This window comes from Camelus bactrianus, chromosome 19 (assembly GCF_048773025.1).
Source record: "Camelus bactrianus isolate YW-2024 breed Bactrian camel chromosome 19, ASM4877302v1, whole genome shotgun sequence".
Classification (NCBI taxonomy): Eukaryota; Metazoa; Chordata; class Mammalia; order Artiodactyla; family Camelidae; genus Camelus; species Camelus bactrianus.
In genome coordinates, this window is record NC_133557.1 from 41,988,887 (window position 1) to 42,009,052 (window position 20,166).

Genomic DNA, 20,166 nt, shown 5'->3' on the forward strand with positions numbered 1-20,166 from the left:
CACAGGTGTATGAATACATCCAAACTCATCAAATTATGTACATTAAATGAGTACAGTGTTTTTCTCAGAATATCAATTAATACCTCAACAAAGCTGTCAAAAAAAGAAAAAGAAAAGTAGGAGAAGAAAACTCAGAAAAGGACCAGGTGGAAGAGGCACAATAGCTGCTATTTTAGATAATGTGTTCAGAAAAAGAACCATTTTTATTTATTATGGAGAATTAAAATCTTAATAAGCTACTTGGTAATAACATTATGTTTGAAATTTCTAAAAAGACCTTCATACAACTTTTTCTTTTCTCATTTTCTAACAGCTTTTTGAGGCACACAGTCTATATATCATCTGGATTTGAGAAGTAGTCACAAGGAATTTGAGACCTGACTGGACAAAATTTCAAAATACTGACCGCACATACTCATTTCTTGACTGGTGCTGCTCACACCTAGGCCGTACGTCTCTAACACACCCTTTACTGCCCTCGTGGATTCATCGCACTTGGCGAAGGAAGTTATGGGAACCCATGCTGATGACATCTTTGATGATTCTTCCAGTAAACCTGCAGAGATGAGGGCCGGGGAACATCAGGGGCTTTCTCACATAATGCCATTCCAGTGCCCGTAAAAGACTCTCAAAGAGATCTTAGGTTTGGCCCGAGTCACATATTTACTTTCTCTTAGATTTTGATTTACATTGTCACCACAAACTGTTTTGCCCTTAAAAGAGAGTAAGCCCAACATGAAGCTGGGCAGAGAATCGGGAAAAAGTATCCAGGCCATGGAGTATTACTTGGCCCCGATCTCCCTTGGGTGCTTGCTTTTGTGACATCTGCACTCTGGTTTAAATTTCAGCAAGAAATGGTCACCATGGTCATCACTGTTTCCTGCAGCAAGAAGGAGGAGGGTATAATTTGTCAATAAAGCTGAAAAGGACTCTTCCCAGCTGGCTCTGTGTACCCTGCACCCTCTGACACAGATCTCTCATTGCAATACAAACAAGCCTCCCTTGGCCACGTAATTACTGCGACTTCCCCCACTGGCCTCAGGAGGGCTTGTAAAGGGCTTTGAATGATGATGAATGCTGGAAGACCTGCTGTTCCACGCCTTGTTTTTTCAGATCTGTAATCTGGTGCCCATGCTGGAATTTCTTTGAAAGGATTTATTTTCAACAAATCCCCTCCAGGTGGCTGCCTCACCTAAACATCCTGTTGTCAACTGAAACCCTCTCCATCACATCGAATAGAATCCCAGGCACTGCAGATGGGCCAGTTCCAGTTGCCTCTGACTCTCATGTAAAGTTTCCATGTATAAATATTTTCAAAGTTTTGATACAGCGGCGCAAAATCCTATTATAACAAAGGCAGAAGTTTACCTTTGGTCCCTCATTTTTTGTAGTTTATTTGCAGTTGAAGGCTAACAGACCTGGAGAATCTATGAAAATATTTCATCTGAAAATATTCTGAGCAAGGATCTGTGGGGAAGGGGACAGGTGAGGTCCACAAGTACCTCTGTGAGGTCTTCACCTAAAAGAACTTACATTATAGTGGGGGAAGTGAAAAACACGACAAACAAGGGTCACAAAGATGACAGCACCATACAAGCCCCCAAATGAGGGCAGGAGACAAGGAGCCCCTATCAGTGACACCAGAAGTATAACAGGAGGTGTTTATGTCTAAAGCAATTTACTTAGAAAAAAATTGGTTGGATGATAATTCGGTCTTAACCCTTTTGACCACGAGTCTCCCCACTCATTATGTTTTTAGACATGGGGATGAATTTGAACTGTTGGGTCTGCTGGCATCACTGTTGGCAGGTGACTCACGGCCCAAAATCCAAGTTGCAGAGCTTATGGAGACACCTGGCTTCTCTCACATCACAGAATTATTTTGCTGTACAAAGTTTCATCCATGTCCAAGGGATTTGCTGTCCAGCTGAGGCTCAGAGCAAGACACATCTGATTTTGGCAGTCAACCACTAATAGTACAAGGCAGAGAATGCAAAATCCTGGCCAAAGCCAAGTACTTGGGGGTGTTTGTTAAGATTTAATCCAGGGGAGGAGGCACATTTTGCTGGAGGAATCAAGGTTGCTTTATGTAGGAGGGGCCTTGGAGATGGGGACTGAAGGTGGAATGAGGTTTCCGTGGGCAGGGATGCTTGGAGAGGGCATTTGGAGTGAATGGGTCTTTCTGATGGAAATGTGGGGTGTATTTGAGAAGAATGAGTAGAATAAAACACAAGGTGGAGCTTGTCATTCTTTGCCCAGAGCCTATAATGGCACCCAACTCACTTGGAGCTAAAGCCAAGGTTCATCTGGTCTGGTCCCTGCTTCAACTCTGATTCCCCTACGATTCCCTGTGGTGCAGGTGGGCCTGCAATGTCAGCTGGGCACAGAGCACGGGAGGCATACGTGTCCACAGGAGAAACTTGGGCATTATCCTGGAGGCCGCAGGGAGCCACTGAATAATTGGGAGTGAGCTTCCCATCCTCCCTCCCATCTTCTCTGAGTTCTGTGCTTCCTTCCCCTTAGGAAAGGGAGCTGATTTCCTGAAGGAACAAAGAAGACCCTGGGGAAAGCTTTATGGAAGACTTTCTTATGCTACTGGTCTGGCCCGCTCATCTTCTAAGCTGGTCCAGCCCAGAAGGAAAAGATAGAATCTGGTTTTTAGTGGCAATGGCATCATATTTGGAGGAATACTGTGATTATCTATAAGAAAGACTGCTCATAACCACACACTGGGGGCTATCTACTGCATGTGAATTTGAAGGGTGGTTGAGCAACTCTACTGGTTACACTTGTAACTTGAATATCTCATACCAAATGCATTTCTCTCAAACAGCTAAATATTGCAGCATTATGACAATCAATTATTCCCTTTTATGCTAACAGGAGAACGGATATATTTTTGAGATAAGAAGAGATTATGTAATTCTAGTAAAATATTTTCCAGTTTCCTCTTTGATTTAATAACATTTTCCCCAGACTTTTTACTAATTGGTGGATTACTCTATATCCCCAAACTTGCTTTTGTGTCCTTCTATTGTCAATTTTTAATTTCTTATTTGAAATGGCATCACATAAACTCACCCTGTCAAGAGGAAAGAGCGACGTAAGTCTGTAAGTAATACTTCTGGACTCTGAGTGGAAATAGGGTTTTAGATTTTATGGGGACTCTTACTCAAAATAGAGTGAACACTTGGTTTAGATATATGTAAGGAGTCATGAGTTTAACTCCCACAGGCCTTTTCTGCAATAACTGAGCATGTACCTCAATAAAACAATGAAATAACTATGGAGGAAGACAGATGCCAGAGAAAATAGTGAGTGAAGAAACTGATCAAATATGATTTGGCTCAAGCAGGTCTACATATGTAGTATAAAGAAACAGAAACTTAAATTTATAAATAAATGACAACCAGGAGAATGAGTATGTGGGAGGAAGAAAGTGAAACCTTATGAAATTCTTCTCCTGGTCAGGGGAAGACTCTAGTTTCTAAATAATAATAGCTAAATTCCAAATATATTTGTTAAATTTTCATGAGAATCATTAAAAAAATAGTAGGGGATATACTATATATAACTTCCTAATAGGACAAGGGGGAAAAAATGCAGAACAAAGAAAACTCAATCAAATGTACCAAAAATATGAAAGGAGAAATAGATAAAATTAAAAATAAGCAACAGAAAATGTGAATGTAAAATATACAGATGGCAGAAATAAGTTTAAACAATGAATAATTAAAATATTAGGTTTAGCCATATGGATTGTCAACGTTTGACTGTTTTTGACCTATAAAAACAGCAAATTCATATGGTTCAAGTAATTGTTCATAGACAATATTATTAAAATACAGAAGCTTCCACATTGGTTATAAAAATAAATCTAGATGCTTCTTGTAACAGGCATACATTTACATGAAAGGATTTTGGCCAGACATGTCCTGTGAACTGACTTTGGTTTAAAAAAATCACGTTGGCTGTTAGTTGAGAAGAGATTGAACGTAACCAAGTAGTATGATCACCCACAAGCTGCTGGCTAGTACGTTCAGTTCCTAGGGAAACCCCAGGGAAAACTCTCTCATTTTGGACCCACCCAGATCCAAACAGGAAAGCCAGTGCTTGGGCCATCTGTTTGCTTTGGACAAAACCATACCTCATACCCAGTTATGGACCCCATCCTTCAAATTACTCAGAAAATGTTCCTCTGGGAAAATCCTGCTGTTGCTTCAGCTACCAAGTGTGGGTGCAAAAGAGCAAGTTTTAATTCATGCAAACATTTGGAGGTTTATCTTCAAATTTTCTACAGTTACAACTTTCTAAACCCCCTTTGTTTCATGTGGGAGTAACAATCTCTGGAGATGGGCCAGAAATTTACTTGTAGGGACACTGAGACTATTTGGAACTAATGTGAACATGGAATTGCAACTGCAATGTTTTACACCAGGCTGGTGCCATGTGTCCTGGGTTGTGCTGAACCTGCTATCAAACCACATGGACTAAGAAACATGGCTGCCCTTGAAGTTTATAAAATCTCTGATGATGCTTGACATTCCTTTGACTATATTTGCTGACCTCCTCTTCTGAATTAAGCAAAGTTGGGCCATTATATCACTGAGAAAGTAACTTATCTAGAAGTCTTTAATAAAGTGCAATTCAACTCTAGAGTTGCCTTTGAAGGGTTAAAGGGAAAAATTAAGCAAAATACTTAATGTTGTATCTGTCTGTGTTGTCCTTTCCCTCGTTAGTATCCTCTGGTTACCTCTGAAGTCTGTGGAGGCAGCAGGGGCTCTGGGATGCGTGCTCTCTGTGCTCTGCTTAGTGCTCTCCTGGAGGGAGATTTTGGTTTGTCTATTCTTTTTACTTAGCATTACTGGTTGACTCAGTAAAAACTGAGTGAATCAGATATCAAGTGATTCAGATAAAGAGGATTATCAAGGCTTTCATGTTTTGGGATCAGTTTCCAGGTGTTTGGGCTAGAGATCAAAGAGTAGAAATAGGAAAAATAGATTCTAAATTTGAGCAACATTTTACTTGAGTGGCTGGTTTGGTGTGAGAGGAGTCATCACGATGAGAGAGACAAGAGGGAAAGTGGATTCATAAATTCTTCTATTTGATTAAGAAAAAGAACTGAGGAGACAGACATCACAATGACCTTGACTGTAGTAACCTTTTTGTTGCGTATGTGTATTTTGAAACATCCTGTTGTACACACTAAATCTATACAACTTTATGAAAAACAATTTGAAAATGAAAAGAATGAGCATAAATGAGTCATAGGACATGAGAGCATCCAGTGACGGTTTTTGTAAAACACCCGTGAGCTCTTCTCCACCAGCCCTTCCCGGATGCACTCTCTATCCTGGTGTCACGTTGCTCAGGTCTGGTTTGTCTGACAGGACAATCTATTCTGCATGCCCAGTGTCCGGATTTTAGACTAAAATAACACTCATTTCTACTACAAAAAAACAGGGGTCGTTGTAAAGCAGCACATTCCATGTTTTCAAGAAAGAGACTTCAAGATGCGCCTAAGATAGCTTGTTAACATACAGCAAGAAGTCCAGCCTGGGGGCAGCATTACAAGGAGAAGCCCACTCTGAAGACAAGTCTCGCCAAAAAGAACACATGATTGCAGCCATGGCTGATTGCTAGACCCTGTTACTCCGAAAGGTTCTCAATCTCTAAAGCAGCTCAAGAGGGAAGAACACATCATAACAAGTGTGTTATATAGAAGATGTATTTACCAAGGCAAGCCAATTGATCAATGCCCTCTACCTCACAGAGATCAAACAGGATGGAAATTGTTCATTTTGTAAAGAAATATGAGACACAGGTCTGTTTAATGCATTGCCTTCTTCCTGGGAAGTGGTTCAATAGCTCTTGCGGTAATAGTGACAGGTGTTGTGGTACAGACAGCTGTGCACTGTGTACGTCCATCATTTAGGACTCAAGCACCTCACCCCCAGATGCAGGGAGTGTGGAGCCTGACAGCTCACTGCAGGGAACTGCCGGGCTCAAGATCACATCCCTCTCTGGTGGCAGCCCCATCTAGCATCATGGAAGGCTCCACCTCTTCCTTTAACTAAGAATGCTTCTGAAAGGCCCTCTCATCACCAGAGAGCCCTGTGGAATCCCCTGAGGCTTCCACTGGGACTGTGTCACAATTCATCTGCCTCATCTTGCCTCTTTCATTCCTCATTGGTGTCTAAGTGTAGATTCCAGGAGCACAACCATTCACCTCTCAGCCCTCAGCCTTCCATCTCAGAGTCTGCTTTCCTGACAACCAGCTTGCCACATGTATGTTTATATGTACGTACACACGCACACACACACACACATATGCACTCTGCTTGAAATGTAAGAAACATTATAGGAAAACCAAAATGACAAGCCCTGCTGGGTTGATAGAGCAAAAATATTGCAATATGTTGGAAAATAGATGGCAGATATAAAGCCTGTTCCTGCCAAGGATGCTACGTCTGAGAAATGTATATTTGACTTACCCTGTGCTCCAGTAAGTATTCCAGAATGTGCTGATTTACTGTGCACCAGTTACTTATGCCTGGGGACAGACAGACTTGTGATGAGAGCTTCTAGAACACACCAGCTGGTGGCAGGGAGGGGCTGTGGAGATCCTTGTGAAAATGGCGAAAAGGAACTTGCTTTCTCATTCCAATTTTCCAGTTTCACCATCAGCTCTGCTAGGATCTGGGAAATCTGCATTCTTCTCTTGAAGTGCACTGGGTTGTCTCCAGCTTGATTTAACCATTTCAGTCCTTTATCATTAAAGAACCTTCATATTCTCAAAACTATCTGTGGCTATCTTTCTGCCAAATACAGGCTGTGGCTGTGCCACAACCATTCTTGTGTCTGACCCAAGTAGAAATTTTGGATTATCCTGGTTTCCTCCCACTGTCCTATTTCTCATACAGTCCAGCACCAAAGCTTATTGATTCTACCTCCAATATATCTAATTAGTTTCCTTTCCTTCATTCCATCTCCCTCTTCCCCATTTCAAGCACAAATTATCTCTTCCTAGACAATTTTAAGGCTTTTTATCGCCACTTTGCTTTCAGTCTTGAATCGAAATTCCATCTCTAACATTCATTAAATTCTCTAAAGTTCTTTGTTCTCTTCTCACCCTTTATCTTTTTCCTTCTATGAAACTTCCCTGGGAAATCTCATTGGCTTCTGTGGCTTTGATTACTGTTAACATGCTCCAGGTTTGCATAAGGTGCCGCAATGTCCATCTCTGGGCACCTCTAGATTTTTCTCTGGAAGTCTAGACCTCTATATCCAGCTGCCAATTGTTTAAACTCAACTTGTGAAAACTAAATAGACCACTTTCCCCCTCCAACCAACCCTTCCTTCTCTATTCCCCATCTCAATGAATGATATCACCTTCTTTCTACCCAGCTGTTCAAGTCATAAACCTAGTGGGGTCTTTGATTTGTGCATCTCCCTAATTCCCCAAGTCAAATCAATCATCCCTAATCCATCTCTTAAACATCCCTTGGCTTGGTCTATTATCGCCATCCCTATTATCACTACCCTGTGCACAGGTTTGTTTGTTTGTTTTAAACCTGGATTTCTGCATCAGCCTCATAGCTAGTTTTCTGGTCCCTGTGTTGTCCTCCTGCAATCCATCTTTCATAGGGCAGGGAACGTGATCTTTCTAATCTGCAAATCTACATTGTTCTGCCTGAAATCCTTCAATGCCTTCCCTTTGTTCTTATAATAAAGGACCATGGCTTATAAAAACCCACTGTAGTGTGTGGCTCTTGCTTGCCTCTCAAACAATCTTTCTCCCCACGTCCTCCCACCCTCACTCGCAACATTCTGGTCATTAGAATTCCTTGGTTCCTTAAGTGGACAATGCTTTATCTTACTTCTTGGCTATATTGCACCATATTTCCTCTCCCTGATAACGCCTTCCATCACATCTTGCCTCACTCTTTATCTTACTACTTACTCTTCAGCATTTAGATGTCAATTTAACTTCCTCTTCCTCCCAGAAGCCTTCACTGAACACCAAGTTTAGGTTAAATGTTTCTCTTCTTTGCTTCCTTGATGGCATCTACTTACCTCTGTGGTATCTCTTATCAAATTCTGCTGCAACTGCTTTTTTTATAGTTAACTTTATGAAGGTAAGAACGGTATCTCCTTAGTTATTCTTCTATCTCCAGACTGTAGCACAGTGTCTTTCACAAAATACATGCTCAAAACAAATCTGACTTGACTCTTCAAGAGTGTCTTTTTTGCACCTTTGCTCACTCAGCAGATTCCTGCTCACATTAAAGTCCCAGCATCATGCCTTTGTGACTTCCTAAGGGAATCACAGGGCACAGATCCTTTTTTCCCATATCACCTTCCCCCTCATCATCACTTTTATCATTTGTGTTGCTCAAGAGTCTGTTTTTACACACCAGGCTTCAAACTCTCTGATGAAGGACTTCTCGTTTCTTTTCTGTTAGCAGCCCTTAGGTGGTGTAGAGCATGTGCTCAAATACCAGCTAAAGGTAGGAGAGAGTGAAGTGATAAAACTGGGCCTGATTTCCTTGTGAGGGCAATGTGTTTGACCTAAGCTAATTTCAAAATAAGTGTTCTGCATGATTTGTTCATGGTTGTGTTACTTCATACAGGAGTTTATCTTACTGCAGGCACTAGTCACTAAGTTACAGGATTTGAGGTTCTCTCATTACATGGAAGTCCATGTCTCACCTATGTTCTTTGCTTGGATGTGCTCACGGCTCCATCACGTGGGATAATCCATGCCCACAGTCATACATTCCAAAGCAATTTTTGGGAAAAAGAGATTCATGTCATCATAAATCATATGAACCAATTTTGGAAAACATGTTAATAGGACACAGGCTCTTCCCAGATCTCTGAGTATTTTCCAGGTTGTCCTGTTAGCTCTGTGTGAAAAGGGGATGATGTAGACTTTTGTAGGTTAACTACTGAAAGGATCTAGATCAGTGGTTCTAAACTGAGGGTGATTTTGCACCCCATGAGACATTTGGCAATGTCTGGAGGCGTTTTGATTGTTATAAGTAAGTGGCAGAGTGTTAATTGCATCTAGTGGGTCGAGGTCAAGAATGCTGTTAAAAATCCTGCAATGCACAGGGCAGCCCCACTTCAAAGAATTAGCCAGTTTAAAATGTCAGTAGTGCCAAAGTTGAGAAACTCTGATGTAGATGAAATTATAATCACACATTTCATTCAAACCTACTTTTCTATTCCAGGAACATAAATAATACTCAACCTACAACTAGATCAGAGCACTGATGTGCCCATTTTTATATTTCCATTTTTCATATTTAAAATTGTATTTTAATATATATCTCATGAGGTTATTACAAAAAATAAATATAATAATGTACAAGAAAACCCTTAGCTCAATCTGGCCAATAGTAGTTGCTCAATACATACTTGTAAAGAACAAGTCCATGAATACACAAGGGATATTTAGAGGGTTCTAGAGGGTACAGAGTAATAAAATTTACTAAATAGTTCCTAAGTGTGTCACTCTTTTTAGGATGTGAACATGCTCACCACTGTGAGAACACTTTCAGGAACCATAGGCATTGACAGAGATCCAGGGAGGTGGTCATAACTAACTTTGATTCTTCTCACTCTACAGTTGCTTTGCATTTTTCTATTCCCTGGTTTCTCAAAAAATCTCTAAGATAGCTAAACAGTGTTCTAATTCCATATCCCATGTAAGTTAAAACCACAGCATAAAGAAGTACTTCTTCAAAGGATTCAACTGTTGGCTTATAGAAATTGGAATTTCCGTTTTGCTGGAAAGACAAAAGAAAATTGAAGGTTAGAACTCTCCCATTACGATAAACTCTGATCCTTCAAAGTTTGGACTTTCAACCTTTTACATTTCAAGAACATATTTAATTTAAGATTGTAAAAGCTGCTTGGAGAAAAGTAGAAACTGATCATTGAAGAGGCTAATCAGAAAAGTCCATTTTATTTTACAACTCCTAATGAAATAATTGATTCAGGCAAAAATTATCAACAGATTCCAAATCCATTAAGTGAAAAAGTTAATAAAGAGTAGGGCTTTTGCAAGATGCCAAACTGTGACTCTGCAGGTTACTTCCCCAATCACAAACCTGGGGTTACAACCTTAACCAGGTGGTCATATTACATCACAGATGTTAGAAAAGCTCACCATTCTGTGCTCTTAACATGATATGATATTCAGTACACTGATGAAATATTTCACCTGAATTTAAGCAAACTCTAATACCTAAATTCTATTTCACAAGAAATACCAGATAAATTAATTCACAATGTGCAATTTTCTACATCACAACAAGCCTGGTTCTTAAATGCAAAATATAAACAAATGGGATTACATAAAAATAAAAAGGTTTTGCATAGCAAAAGAAATGATCAACAAAATGAAAAGGGAATGAGAGGAAACACAATGAGAGGAAACATGTGCAAACACATATCTGATAAAGGGTTAATAGCCAAAAGATATAAAGAACTCATACAACACAAAAAGGCCAAATAACCCAATTAAAAATAGGCAAAGGACCTGAATAGACATTTTTCCAAAGAAGACAGGTGGCTAACAGGTACACAAAAAGCACTCAATATCACTAATTATCAGGGAATGCAAATCAAAGTCACAAAGAGATATCACCTGACACCTACTAGCTCGGCTGTTATCAAAAAGGAAGGAGGTAAGAAGCATTGATTAGGCTGTGGAGAAAAGGGAACCTTTGTGCACTATTGGTGAGAATGTAAATTGTTAAAATCGTTATGGAAAAAAGTATGGAAATTCCTCAAAAAATTAAAGGCCTACCAAATGATGGAGCAATCTCCCTCTGGGTATATATTCATAGGAAATAAAATCAGTATCATGGAGAAATAACTGCACGCGCATGTTCATTGCAGCATTATTCACAACAGCCAAGATAACAGAAACAACCCAAGTGTCCGTCGATGGATGAATGGATAAAGAAAATGTGGTCTGTGTATACATACACACACATACTCATTAGAATATTATTCAGCTTCCCACACACAAAAGAAAATTCTGTCATTTGTGACAACATGGGTGAACTCAGTGTATATTATGCTAAGCGAAATAAGTCAGAAAGAATAACACTGCATGCTTTTACTTATAGGTGGGATCTAAAAAAGCTTAACTCATAGAAACAGAGAGTAAAAGTGGGGGTTGCCAGGGGCTGGGGTAGGGCCGGTGGGGGAAGTGGGCAGATGTTGTTCAAAGGGTGCAAGCCTTCAGTTTGAGATGAAGAAGTTCTAGGGATCTGGTGTACAACGTGGTGACTATACTTAGTAATGCTGTATAGTACACTTGAAATGTGCTGAGACAGTAGATCTAAAATGTTCTCATTACCCCCCTCCCACACACACACACAGGTAACTAAGTGAAGTGATGGATGTGTCAATTAGCTCGACTGTGGTAATAATCTCATAATGTACACATATATCAAATCACGTCGTACACTTCAAATACATACAATTTTTATATATTAACTGTAACTCAATCAAGCTGGAAAAAAGAAAAAAGGGTGGGGGAGGGGACTTAAGAGACAACAAAGTTTACTGTGAGTTCTTTCATTAGATCCTCTTTTTTGGTTTTTGTAAAAAACCTGGTAAAAATACATATTTTGAATAACTGTGGTAATCCAAATGGGGACTGAAAAAATATATTATTAAGGAATTGTTCATTTTGTTAGGAGTGATAATAGCATTATACTTGCATGGGAGAATGTTTTAATCTTTGTAGATGCATGCTGAAGTATTAAGAGAAGTGAAGATGTAATTTTCTTTTAAATGGTTCATCAAAAATTAAACATATACTAAAAGCAACTTTGTGAAAATGTTAATAACTGTTGAATCCAGATGGGAGTTATATGGGTTATTCTCATATATTTTTTGCTTTTCTGCATATTTAAAATTTTTCATAGTATAAAGTTAAAGAAAATATTTCTCTCTTTTTCTAGGTGCCAACATTCCAGTGGAAAGTAGACTTTTAATATCAAACCATTCTTATTCCTGTTTAATTGGTTTACAGATAGTAGCTCAATTTTTGCTCAGTGCATTAGTGAATAAATTATTCCCAAACCTCCTAATTAAGTTTTTGTCTTTAATAAATATTTACACATCCATTCATTTTTTTTATTCAACAAATATAATGCAGTCATCAGATTCCCAGTTTCCCAACGAGATGATCCTCAAGAAGTGTTTTGACCATTTGGAATGTATAACTTTTAGTGATTTAGGGAAAATTGTCAAATGTCTACTCATACTTACTTTATTAATTTAGCTTACACATGAATTTTTAGAATGATGCATTATATAAAATCATGCCAGTTAGAAATACTGCTTTTCCCGCTCTCATACTGTAAGCGCCATTTGATTCCACCAACAGTTTTCTAGACTGTATTGCTTTCATTTCCTCCACACTGTTTGAGATGCAGTATTTTTGGAGCCTCTATGTGACTTAGTCACTAAAAGTTCTATCACAAGTCACAAAATATGTAGTAATCAAAAAAAAATCTATCTGGTAGATGAATATTTTTAATCTACATTACACGTTTTTAAAACAATTTTAAAAACTCATTTTATAAAGACACTTTACACTTGAATTGTTAAGTTAAACCTCACAAAATATTATCAAATCTTATTAAAATTCCTTGACTCTTTATTTATCCATTATACCAGGTTACTCTCTAGACAAGCCAGACTAACATTAACGGATGTTGCTTTTGTCTAATGCTTCTTCCCCAAATGCTACCTGGTGGTTTAAAATGATGAAAATGAGAAAGCATTGCTTAATGTGAAGTCTTGAATGGAAGGTGAAGGAAAGGTTATAACAAATGCTGTGTATTTGGGAATATAGGCCACTTACTGGATGTCTTCCATGAACTGGCAACGTGTTAGTTTCCAGGATGAACAAGACAGACCCCGTCCCTGCTCCTGACTTCCTGACCTCCCTCCAGGTCCTCACACCTGTCCTGTAGGTCTGATGGATGGCGATCTTTGTATTCTAGTGCCAACCTTTGGCTCCCTTTCTTGGTTCTGTTCTGTGCATGATCTTTGGACCACATCTGTCTCCAGCATTTTTGGTTAACTCCTGACCCAGTTAAAATCCACCTCCTGGTTCTTTCCACATCTGTGCAAGGGGCTTCCTTACTTCCTATATGTGTCCAGACTCTAACAAAAAGGACCGAGATCCTCATGAAAAAGATGTGATAAAATGCTGTAACTGGTTAGGTGTGAGGTCAAGGGAGAGGATATAGAAGTATTTTTGAAGAGCATCATTGTAGTGTTGGTAAGAAGAAAGAGGGACTTAGAAGGAGGACTACTTACAAGGGGAAAGATGAGAATGCATGAGACCTGCTGAGTTGGAGTCTTGATTGCTCACATAAGTGGACACGTTTGCTGGGCAGTTAGATATGCAGGAAGTAAGAGAGGCCTCACTGAAATAGAAGATCTGGTCCTCAATGACTCTGAGGCCCAGTGTGCACCACAGTTGAAGGTGAATGTGATAAAGCACAAAATAAAAAGAGCAGGAAGCTTCAGGACTCCCTGCTGGTAAGGGTGCCATAGACAAATGGTGAGTGAAGGGTGCCCAGGGTGGGTGACTTCGGAGCCCTGACTTAGCAGCTCACTCAAATTAACCCCTTTGGCTGACTTAGAGGATGGCGAAGTCCCATTGGCACACATGGAAGAGAAACTTGCAGGACATTCAAGGCCATCCTAGGAGGCTCAGCGGGTTCTCCTTTTTCCCTTCCCTGGCCCTATATCTACTTCAGAGCTCCATATGTGGCCGAATCAAGCAGGGCATCTCCCCTGAAATCTATGGGAACTTTCTGCTTGCATTGGCTCTGAGGCAAACCTGTGCTGTATGTAACAGACTGTCTACAGATGCAAATCAGACCCTCAGTTGGGTGCATAAGCTGGACCTGTGTAACTATTTCTTTTTCTTTTTTTGCCCCATGACTTGTTCTGGAAGATAGTTATATTACATAGGAGAATTTTCCAACAATGTCCATTGACCCAAATGAATATCTACTTTACTCGCTCTTCTATAACTTTATTATTTTAAATTTAATTTGATGTAATTTTATTTGGCAGAGAGAAAATGAGATGCCTTCATGGAGATCAAAGCTATTTGGAAATCACAGGTCTTTCTTAACTGAGGAAAAGTGACTCATTTACCATATGTCTTTATTTAAAACTGATGTCAGTCACAACTCTTGAGAAGGATTTCTCAATCTGGAGTTGGATAGTTCTTTTAAATTATGAGATTTAGTCCTATCAAAGTCAGTGAAGCCTAAATCTTCTTGATAAGTTTGCTGGCCGAGGCCAACACAGCACGGTGATCGCTAACACTCTTCCTTTCTTTGTTCTGTCTACCAGTAATTCATTTTTCCTTCTATGTTCTATTTTTAATTTCAGAGTCTTGAAAATGAATCAATCCTGAGCCCCATTCCCAGGGTGCCTGGTCATTTGGGACACTGTGACACCCCAGGGATGTGTCTACTTCCTGCATTCCTGACACATCTAGACATACACAGGGTGTTGGGATGTGCTGGGAAGACCATTACTCTTCCATTCAAATTAGCCAGTCTTTTACTGGCTGCCTATTTTTACTGCCCTAGGTTAACATTAGAGGGGATATGAAATCAATTAATATGGTTTCTTTCTCCCAGAGCTGATAGTGTAACGGCGTATGTGGTGGGAGGAAGGGAGCAGTGTAAATGACCATAACACAGAGCAAAAATAGACATCCCAAAAGTAACACAAATGGAGGGACCATATCCCATTGGGTGATCAGGATTGGCTTCCTGAAGGAGGTGGCATTTGATCCCAGTCTTGGTGGCGGTAGAGCGTGAGGGTGGAGAGGGCTTAGGCAATGGGGAGACTGCCTGGGTTCAAATCCTGGCACTTTCACTTGCTGACTCTATGACCTTATAAAAGTCACTTAATTTCTCTTGCCCTCAAATGCCTCAAGTGTAAAATAGAGCAAATAAGGTTCTTTTGAAAATGAAATGAGATAATATATGCAAAGTACCTCCCCCAGAATAAATACTCATTAAATGTTCTGATTTTTATGAAATCTTCTGAGATGATAGATGAAACTCTTAGAATAGATGCTGCTGCTTTTAGAGAAAGGGAAAGAAGAGAAAGAATATGTATAGAACCTTGGCCAATACCTACACATAGGGAGAAGCAGGAGAATGAGGACCCACTGGGAGACAGAGTGAGAGGGGAGGAGGAGGTGAGTAAAAGGCATGGACAGGGGGCTGAGATGATGAGACTGAGAAAGACCACTGTACATGAGGACTCTCATGAGAAAACACCAGGTGGTGTTATCAGCTCCTTTTCCCAGTGGGTTTATCAGACAGCGGGGATTTAAGAAGAAAGGGAGTGTGGAGGCAATGGAACAGGGAGTTGTGACTACACAAGTGAGCTGATGAAAGAGGGGTAGAGAGAAGGTGGGGGATTTAGATACTTACAGTGGGGGACGCATGTTTGGAAACAAAGGAACATGCAGCATATTTAGGAACTGAAGAAAGTATTCAATAGATTAGGGTAATGGGATAAAGGTAAGAGGTAATGTAATTCCTGGAACAAGGGCCCTGAGGGAAGTGGGATGAATAGCCCATGTGATTACTCTCATCATCATGACACAGACGGCCTCAGTAGCATTTCTCCCCCCCAGAACTTGAAAAGCTTGTGCTGAAGACCATTGTTCTGTTCTAGTTCATTGGGGCAGGATAAAAAGGGATGAGCAAATCTGCAAACAAGTTCATTCCGCAGACTAATCACCCATTCACCAGCCAATTCTTGTTTTCAGACTGAGATTTCCTGTGTAACATGGCACACCCTCCTATGCTGTTGGGTTGGTCCATGGGAAGAAAAGCTGAGGTGAGAATGTAGAGGCTTTCAGGTTTTTGTCACTACAAGAGTAGGATGTTTGGGAATAAGACAGCCCCTGTGATAAGGAAGTGCTGAAGGAAACCTAGAACACTGGAGGTAAGGAGAGGGCCACCTTCCTTTCTAAAGTGGAATGAATACAGAATGTTCCACATTTTGAGAGTTGGGTAGATACTACTCTGAGGTCTCCCGGGAAGAACACAAACTTCCAAGGATACTGGCATTCTGCAAATGAGTCTCTATCTACACTGCAGTTGTTAGATTTTTAATAGGGAAATGGAATTACCATGAGTAATACGGAATATGAGACCTTTCTAGCGATTACGTTGTACAAACATAACTGGGACGAATGATAAAAATATAACCATTTAAAATATCAGAGCATTGTCTTAAGGGCACACAGCACATAAAGAAACATTTATTGAAGAAAATCTGTTAAGTATTGAAAACAACTGGCAGCCCCTGTGGATCTGGAGCCATGACTCTCTCCCTCCCCCGCCTCCACTCACTCAGCATGGCAGAAGTTCCACACTGTCCAGGTATGGTCACAAAGATGAGGCTCAACTCCCCCAGCTCCAGTCCAGGACTATGCTGTTTCCTTGAGAGGAGTAAGCCATAACCTCCATGCAAGCATGACTGAAAGATTGGGGGCTCACTCCCTTCACTCAACACCCACTTTTAGGGCAGAGGCGCTACTCCAGGCATGGAATGCTGAGAATAGTGGGGCTTCAGTTGCCCTTACCCCAGCTCACCAGTAGGGTGGAGATTCCATGCTGGAAGAGGAAGGCCGGGAAGGCCAGAGGCTACTTCCCTACCCAGAGCCGGTATGTCCCCCTAGAGAAGCAGGACTCTGACCTTCCCCCAGCTCTGAAGCAGAACATGAGAATTTCGAAAGTAAGTTCCCTGTCTGCTAGCTGGATTAGACTAAAGACCAAAGTGGAAAATGGCTCTTGATCCCTTTGGACTTATAGGTGTACAACAGGAGAGTTTCACAAGTGAGGCAGTCTTCTGCTAAACCATTCCTTTACCTCATTAGATGCCAATTCATACATTATTCAGTTCTTTTATCTAGAGATTAAACTGTCCAATGTTGGGTGAATGGTTTTGTAACATCTTTCAACCATTAAAACTATATGTGAAACCCCACAAGAGAAACCAAAATGTCAAAAATCATTGAATGGTATATATGTCAGAGTTGTGCCTTCCATTATATGCAAATTTTGCCTCAAAAGAAGAAAAAAAAAAAACAGAACTATGGGCAAATATTGAAGCCTGGTTAATGACATTCATGTGGAAGGGTTTAAGGGTGAAGTGTATTACTTTTTCCTCTTTCTTCAAAATGTACTAAACGTATGGCTTGATGGCTGGCTAGAGGGAGAGACAGACAGACATGTGATGAAATAAACATAGTGAAATGTTAATTGTAGAATCTAGGTGGTAAGAATATGAGCAATCATTGTAGAACTCTTAATTTTTCTGTAAGTTGGCAAATAGTCAACAATAAAATGTTTGAAGAAAAGGCATTTTTTCTAGTGATAAAAATACAGACCCTAGGCCAGTCTGTACTACTAACTAGAAGTTTAATCTTAGGCAAACTGACTTAACCTTTGTATGAACAGTTGTCTCATATAAAAAAATGAGGATAGGAACAGTCTCAAACGCATGCATTTGTAAGGATCACGTAAGTTTGTATTTATAAAATTTTTAGCATAGAGTATGATGCAAAAGTTTATTAAACAAAATTTAAAAAATAATCTCATATAAAGGGTCATGGGTGGGAAAGCAGATTATAATGAATTTTATTGGACACTCAACCCTGAGAATGCAGAATTTTATTATGACTAGATGACAGGTTTACATACCCTGGGGTATTAGTCATTTCCCCTCTAATCCAGGCACATTTCATCTCTTGCTAAGAGGTAGTAGAATCATTGGGATAAATCAATAACATTTAATTTCTATTTTCATTTTCTTCCAAAAGTTCCACTTGCTTAAAGCATGTTCCCTGACTCTAGGCTTGGCGTATACAAAATATCTGGATATCGATATAAAACCATGTAGCTACCTGGTTACACAAAATAGTCTAGTGATTTAGTGATTTTTTAAAAAGAAGGCAGTGAGTAGTGGTCATGTTCTCCAACAAAGGACAGGAAACCTTCAATTACTAATTAATTAAATCACTAATTAATTAATATATCAATTAGTCAGACGTTAGAAGTCTACAAGAAGCCCATGTATCATATGAGCGCAGACTTTTCAGTCTTTTAAAGAACCAGGCCTGTGGACAGCAAATGGCAATTTGAACAACAAACAAAACAAGCTGAAATCAGAGTTCTTACAAACAATAGATTAATAAGAACAGGTGGACTTTATTCATTCTACAACTATTACTGAGCAGCTATGTAGACTCCGGTCTAGGCTCTGGGGATTCAGTGGTCAGTAAGATAGAAACCTCTGCTCACAATCTAGAGCCAGAGGCAGACAACAGATGGAAATAAGTTAATGTATGCACGTGTGTGTGCACATGTGTATGTGCTTGTGTGTGTGTGTGTGTGTGTGTGTGTGTAAATAGTATTAAATACTAAAGGAAACAAGCTGGAAAGAGAGCCGGAAGCAAGGAGGTTTGCAATTTTCATCGGATTGTGAGTTTAATCTCACAAAGAAGGTAGCATCTGAGTAAGGACTTGAAAGGAGGGAGGCACAGGCACTGGGAAGTCTGGGAAGTGCAAACGTGAAACAAGTGCAGAGTCCCCAGGTGGGAGGATGCAGGGTTGAGGGCGCTAGTGTGGCTGGAATACAGGGAGCACCAGGAAAGAGCAGGAGGTGAGTCAGAGGACCAAGCCACAGGGCCTTGAGGCCATTGTAAGGATTTGAGCTTTTACTCTGACTGGAATGGAAGCCATGGGAAAGATTCGGGCAGAAGAGTGAGATCTGGACGTTATTTCAGCAGGGTCACGCAGGCTGCTGTGTTGAGAGAGTCTTGCTGGTGGTAGCGGAGGGGCGGGCGGAGGTGGAGGTGGAGGTGGGGTATGGCCAGATTAACATGTTCATGGATTCTTTAATCATAGTCCCACTGAGAGGTGGGACAATTCCATCCCCCAGAGATGGTTGGCTTGTTTGGAGCTGCTTCAACCTATAGAGCAGGGTGGATGTGAAGCTGACCTCTGAGGCTCAGTTATAAAGGGCCTGGAGACCTCCACTTTATTTACTAGAAAACCCTCGAGGAGCCCTCCCTGCTGAAGAGGCCACGCGGGGCACACAGTCCACAGTCCGGGCTTGTCCTCTTTCTCACCCATCCCAGCCTGGGTGCCAGACACGAGGGTGAGGAAGCCATCTTGCAGGCAAATCCTCCTGGTCCAGCCATTCAAGGCCAAGCCAACTGAGATCCCAGATATCATGGAACAGGGAAGAGCTGCCCCACTGTCTGTTCTGAATTCCTGCCCAGCAGAACCCATGAGCATAACAAAGTGGCAGTTGTTTAATGCCACTCTGAGCTGGGATGGGTTGTTATGCAGCAATGAGTAACTGGGGCACCAGGAGAAGGAGTGAGGCTCCCGTAACAATCAAGGTGAGAGGTTGTGGTGGCTGAGACCAGAGTTGCTGCTGTGGGGAAGGTGAGGAATGGTCAGATTTGGGAGGTGCCTAAAGGTAGGATCATGGATTGGTGACTCACTGAATGTAGAATGAAAGAGAGATGTCATGAGCCATGCCCAGATTTTTGGTGTGAGCCCCTGGAAGGATAACATTGTTATTTACTGAGATGGGAAAAACTATAAGGGAAGCAGGTTTGGGACAGACGGAGGGGGTATCTGGAGGTCCAGTGTTCAACTCTGATGCCTTTTGATCATCCAAGTGGAAAGATCAAGTAGGCAGTTGGAAATGACATATGTGTATATACACATGTGTATATTATATATATAACATATATGTATAATATATATGTATAGGTATGTGTGTATATGTACATATAGTGATGAGACAAGGTCAGACCATCATGAGAGATATACAGTTAGAAAAGAGAAAGGGCACAAGGACTGACAATAGGTCACTCCATTGTTGAAAGGTCAAGGAGAAGAGGAAAACCAGGAATAGAAACTGCAGAGGAATGGCTAGTGATATAGGAGGGTCACAACCTGCAAGCCAAGAGAAGGTGCTTTAAGGAGAAGGAGTGATGACTTGTGTCAAGAGCTACTGACAGGCCAAGAGAAATGAGGATTGGGGTGTCAATTTTGATTG

The 20,166-nt window shown here is 40.6% G+C and overlaps 1 pseudogene; it reads right to left on the minus strand.

The window, feature by feature from the left end:
• LOC141573983 (serine palmitoyltransferase 3-like) overlaps window positions 1-20,166 on the minus strand; it is a 118,225-nt pseudogene that overhangs the window by 71,868 nt on the left and 26,191 nt on the right.